The sequence below is a fragment of the Parasteatoda tepidariorum genome, chromosome 9, assembly GCF_982258835.1.
Source record: "Parasteatoda tepidariorum strain Cologne lab strain chromosome 9, Ptep-v5.0, whole genome shotgun sequence".
NCBI classification, from domain to species: Eukaryota; Metazoa; Arthropoda; class Arachnida; order Araneae; family Theridiidae; genus Parasteatoda; species Parasteatoda tepidariorum.
In genome coordinates, this window is record NC_141763.1 from 4000507 (window position 1) to 4007354 (window position 6848).

Sequence of the window (6848 nt, forward strand, 5' to 3'; positions counted from 1 at the left end):
CAGAAATTTTCAAAGTATCGAAAACGGCAGAAATTTTCTAAGTACTGAAAACTTCTGAGTCTTTTCAAAGTACCGAAAAAGGCAGAAATTTTCCAAGTACCGAAATCAACAGAATTTTTCTAAGTACCGAAATCGTCAGAATTTTCTAAGTACCGAAATCATCAGAATTTTTCTAAGTACCGAAAACAGCAGAAATTTTCTAAGTAATGAAAACTTCTGAGTCTTTTCAAAGTACCGAAAAAGGCAGAAATTTTCTAAGTACCGAAATCAACTGAATTTTTCTAAGTACCGAAATCGACAGAATTTTTCTAAATACCGAAATCAGCAGAATTTTTCTAAGTACCGAAAACGTCAGAAATTTTCTAAGTACCGAAAACTTCTGAATGTTTTCTAAATACCGAAATCATCAGAATTTTTCTAAGTACCGAAGTCGGCAGAATTTTTCTAAGTACCAAAAACGTCAGAAATTTTCTAAGTATCGAAAACGTCAGAAATTTTCTAAGTACTGCAAACTTCTGAGTCTTTTCAAAGTACCGAAAAAGTCAGAATTTTTCAAAGTACCAAAATCGTCAGAATTTTCTAAGTACCGAAATCGGCAGAATTTTTCTAAGTACCGAAATCATCAGAATTTTTCAAAACGTCAGAAATTTTCTAAGTACCGAAAACTTCTGAGTCTTTTCAAAGTACCGAAAAAGGCAGAATTTTTCAAAGTACCGAAATCGTCAGAATTTTCTAAGTACCGAAATCAACTGAATTTTTCTAAGTACCAAAATCAACAGAATTTTTCTAAGTACCGAAATCGACAGAATTTTTTTAAATACCGAAATCAGCAGAATTTTTCTAAGTACCGAAAACGTCTGAAATTTTCTAAGTACCGAAAACTTCTGAATGTTTTCTAAATACCGAAATCATCAGAATTTTTAAAAGTACCGAAAAAGGCAGAAATTTTCTAAGTACCAAAATCAAAAGAATTTTTCTAAGTACCGAAAACGTCAGAAATTTTCTAAGTACTGAAAAATTCTGAGTCTTTTCAAAGTACCGAAAAAGGCAGAAATTTTCTAAGTACCGAAATCAACTGAAATTTTCTAAGCACCGAAACCGTCGGAATTTTTCTAAGTACCGAGATCGTCAGAAATTTTCTAAGTACCGAAAAGGTCAGAAATTTTCTAAGTACCGAAAAGGTCAGAAATTTTCTAAGTTCCGAAATTATCAGAATTTTTCTAAGTTTCGAAATCGTCAGAATTTTCTAAGTACCAAAATCAACAGAATTTTTCTTAGTACCGAAATCGACAGAATTTTTCTAAGTACCGATATCAACAGAATTTTTCTAAGTACCGAAATCGACTGAATTTTTCTAAGTACCGAAATCGGCAGAATTTTACTAAATACCGAAAACTTCCAAGTCTTTTCAAAGTACCGAAATCGACAGAATTTTTCTAAGTACCGATATCAACAGAATTTTTCTAAGTACCGAAATCGACTGAATTTTTCTAAGTACCGAAATCGGTACCTTATTCTAAGACGAACGTCCCTCACACGTCACGGCTCCATTCAACATATTTTGAGCGAAATATGAGTATTGAGAACAAAATGTAAAAAAAAAAAAAAAAAAACTCTAGTGTCATCTAAACTGGACTTAACCTACACCAGGTAAAAAAACCTATGAATTCAACTGCCCAATATAACCTGATTTCAAAACAGTTAGTTATAAATGAAATAATGAATAAATTCATTCTTTCCATTAAATGTTCCCAACAGATCACCGAAGACAAGTATCACTGTTAGCGGTCGCTTTGATTACTCTGCGAAGGGACAGAGGGTGGGTAGTATCGGTTCTCGTTAAAACAGTTCGTAGGGCTAAAAAAGCGGGAGAGCAATACCCTCTGCAGAGGATCAAAATTGTAATGGCATGGCATGTTTTTGGATGATTCTGAGGAATGTTTCGCAGATCGGCGCCAATAGCCCATTGCGCATTTTTAGTGCGATGTTAATAAAGTACTACAGTTACTAGTCCCATTATAAGTTTCCAAATTAGTTTGTATTTTTTTCTTTCTTTGCTTGCATTTAAAGCTTTTATTGAACTTTAAAGTCTAGGTTTCGTTAAAACACGCGTTTCAGTAGTTGAAAAATAGCTCTACCATATTATGAGACTCGCACTCTAAGATTCTATGTAAAATCTTTATTATCAGGTGATATAGCTGCATTGTTCTTTATGCGACTGTTTGCACGTATCTATAGGTTATATTAGAGTAATGTAAATTCGATACATTAGATGATATATTATATAAATATACAATTATATCATGTGTTATATTAGTATAATATTTAAAAAAAATAGTGCGTGGAATCCCTCCGCGCGGAAGAAGTTAAACTTCGTAACCTGCGACGTTAATTGTAGAAGAATCAGCAGTCGTAGGAGGATTACTAGTTCTATTCAACTACTCTTTTTCCTTCCGTGCTCTGTAATCACGATAATATTGTGCATTTTTCCCTCCTGGAGCTCTTGAACCAGTGGAAGTGCTTGTGGATGCTTCATCGTCTCTCCCTGGAAAATGTATTTGTATTAATAATGTATGTGAATGTAATTTCAGAAGAGAAAACCTAACAATCAATTGATATTCAAAAGAGACGTACCTTCACATAACCTTAAATCCGTCGCATTGTTCGTGGGATTGTTTTCACTCATTTTTTACAATTGTTATCCACTAAATTTGAAAATAAAAAATACTACCCTATTAAATGCAAAACAAACTAGAAAAATATTTGTAGAAAAACAATACTTTTATAATTTTTATGCCAGTGAGAACCAAAACACTATGGAAATGAATGAGGGAGAACTGGATCCCACCACGTGATTTCCCGGCCAATAAAAATGTAGCGTTAAGGCTTGGTTTCTTAGGACAGGACGCCGTCAGCTGGAAATCAGCGCTAACCTCTGATTGGTCCATTTGTGAGTTTGATAGTATACGTCATCGAACGCTCATCTTGAACTACAATTGCCGTCCAACTCAACTGCAGTTGGATTACAACGTGACGTTAACCACAGAAGCAATGGCGGACAACATCACATTGAAATCAGCCAAGATTTTGATATTAAACATAGCTTCTTCATTAATCATAGCACTCTTCATTTAGCTCAGCTATAATGTGTTTTTTCTTGGACAAAGTCATTATTTGTTCTCTAAAACACTGGTCGACAATCACAAAATCAATACAAATTCAAAATAAATATTTGTTTGCGTTATTAACGCATGCGCAATGAGAGATAATGTCTGCGTTGGACGGACTGCTCACGCTGAGCTAACAAAAAAGTATTTTTTTGGCGTCAGCTCTACATCAACTTTCCGCTGACGCCCAGATAAGGCGCTAGTTCTAAGAAACCAGGCCTTGAGCTAACAAACCAGTATTTTGTTGGCGTCAGCGGGACGTTGACGTCCCGCTGACGCCCAGATAAGGCGCTAGTCCTAAGAAACCAGACCTTTAAACGTTTAACGCAACCTTGTTGGAAGTCGCATAAGAAGAGTATAACTTCAATAATTAGGTCCAATGATGAGACGCACTGTAGTGTTTTAATAATGACATGTTTTGCGCGACTGTATAAGCAATACTTTTATAGTTAAACATCCATGTCATGGGTTTTTATTCGGAAGATTTTTGTTATATACTTCCTATTTGTATTTATTTTTAACGTATTGCATTACAATGTTAACCCCATTGATACATTTAAGTAAACAACCGCGTCAAAACAATAAATCGAGATTTTACATGGAATCTTAGAGTGCGTCTGATAATTTATGCCAAGGGACTGCAGATATCGAAGAGTTGTGCTTTACATATTGTTTGTAAATGTTTGAGTAAGTTATTACAGACTGGATCGAATGAAATGATGAAATCTAGTCACATTTCGGAAATCAGTACAGAATAGAAGAAAATGATAACAGGAAGGAAATGAATGTTCTTTCTCATGGGATGATTCTTCCTCAACAACAAAGAACAACTTCTCGAAATGACATCGATTCAGAAATCTTTTTTTTTCTGTCAGCCAGTGTATTTCGATTTTCTTTTGTTGGAGATCGCTACCCATTTAGCATTAGCTTTTTACAGGCATTTAAAGACAGGCAAAGTATGGGACGAAATTAGACACTTTTTTCAACTGGAGAGTCAATCAGCTGACTTTTTAAAACATATATCCACTTTTTTCCTGAAAAAAGAAGGAGCAAAAATAACTTATGCTATGCTGAGAAAATTATGAGACTAAGATTCTATGTAAAATCTTAATTATCAAGTGATGTGACTATTTGCACTTGTCAATGGGTTAACATTGTAATGAATAAATACAAATAGGAAGTATATTCGGAACCCATGACATGGATATAAAAGTATGGTCACGTCATTATTAAAACACTACAGAGCGTCTAATTAACCTGATATAATTCTATATCGTCTCATTTAACCCATTGATATCACTAACGTAAGCAAGTGCAAACCGGTTTCAATCACATGAAAACAATAAAACCTGACAATTAAGATTTTGCATAGAATCTTAGTCTCATAATTTGGCTAGAGACTGTGGTTTACGAGCGTTTTTCGTAACTTTTGCACACGTGTTGCTATGTTAAAACACAACTTTGATAGATTATCCTTATTTTTTACTGAAGGGAACATTTTTTCTAACTAATTTGGCTCTTATTTGAAGAATGTTTTCCTTGGTTAATAAAAATTCTAAATTTTTATTTAAAGGTTCGGTAGAGACATAGGATGCAAAAAGATTTTAATTATTTTTGTGGCATTATCTTTCTTTATAAAGGGAAACATAAGAGCTACCAATAGATGCTTTATCATGAAAAAAAAAGACAGAACAAAAAAGAAAACGTTTGAAGTTTCAAATCGTATAAACGATTTTGTTTCACGAATCGATTAAAACAATTTGATATTCTACGAATGAATAAATTCTCTATTATTTATCTAATTTAAATCTATGAATAGAAAGTGAAAGTATTAGAATCATTCAAACGAATGAGTGATGAAATGAATCAAACGATTCGAAACCAATAACTTAATTAATTTAATTTAAAATAATAAAAATTTCTGCTAGGTATACCAAAATAATTCCAAATGAGAAATGGTCTGATTCGAATGAGCAGAGTGATTACCATGAGTTGATTACTATTAAATTTTCTAATAACAACAGGTTAATAGAAAAAATAAGGATTTGTATGGATCGGCGATCACTGGTTTTAGGCCCGCTTTTCTGATGAAAACTATTCCCAGGATAATGGATCAATGTCGTCGGGCTAACAATAAGAGGTTTTTAGGGTTAACCTCTCTTTATAATGCAAATGTAAATTTCTTTTTCTCAAAACTTTTACCGTTAATGCGATTTTTTTTAAATATATAACCGTCGTTGAACAGTCAACCCAGCTTTCGGGTTTACGGCTACTCATGTTCGACTCCGTAGCCTCGTCATTTAGAACCCAATCCAGAAGACAAGGGAACTCCTCGAACATAAACGAAAACTACGCCACTGCCCCTCGATAAATAATAACATATCCTCTGTTGTTCTTGACGTCAGCCTGTTTAGGCAGAGGGGGTGCGATTGCTCTTGTTTTCCAGTGGCGCCATCTATGACCCAGAATTCGACTTCAGCCACACCATAAATCTCACCCGTTTATAGGACGAACCCATTCATACATCCATTCATTCATTCACAGATCGTAATTTTGACCTGAATCAGAGAACGATCGATCTCCAATCCAGTACCCCCAGAGGTATTGATTTGTTATGGGAACATGGAGGACTTTAAGACTCGACAGATTTAGCGTGCATCAGTCACTTTACTACGCGGAGAGTCTACGGCCGACGGGGTTCGAACCCACGAAATCTGGGACATGGGGACACCCTACCGACCAGGCTATCCCGGCCACTAATATATCCTCTACAACACTCTATTTCTTTGGGCCCCAAAATAGATTTGTGGCGAGGTTTAACTGTTTTATTTTTGACAGTGGGAATTCACATTTAAATCTGCCATAGATCAAATGATGCAATGAATGCCAAAAACTTTAGTAATTGTCCTCCCTTACGAATAATCCGATTTTAAAGAACAGACACAATAAAGGGATGGAATAGAAAGAATTAAAAACGTTCCGTTAAGTCGTGTCATGGAAGCTTTCTTTCTTTGGGTCCTCTGACGAGAGAAAAAAAAAACCCGACTCGCATCGTTAAAGACATGACGTGACGTTTCTGGTGCGCGAAACGCGTGTGACCTTCCCGCGTCACGGTTTGATGATTGCCGTTGCTGTAACCTGCGCACTGACAATAGTCCTCTTCTCCATCCTTCTCCCCGGTGTGTGTGTGTGTTGGAGTTGTAGGTGCAAGGAAAAAAACTTTTTGCTGGTTGTGTTGACAATCTTTGCATCAACAGTGGAAATCGTGCATTTCTATTTCTTCATTCTCGTCTGCTCTTCTAACATTCAGCGGTGAGTACCTTTATTTTTATGACAGAGGACACCTTCATCGTGTTTATTATTATGAAAGAGTTTCATTGCTTCTTTGAGAGTGTTAATCGAAAGAAATAATTATTTTTATGAAAGTGTTTCCTGGTGAAATAGTTATGCTTATAAAAGTTTTATCCCGAAAAAAAATGTATTAAAAGAGTGATTTCCGAAAAAAAATTTTTTCTTATGAAAGTGTTATCTGGACAAATTAATAAAAATAAAAACTTTTTTAATTTCATTAATAGTGATTCATTTAACCCCATTAAAAGTGATTAAAATAGTTATGTTTATGAAAGTGTTATCCTGAAAATAAATTTATTAAAAGAGCGATTTCCGAAAAAAATATTTATG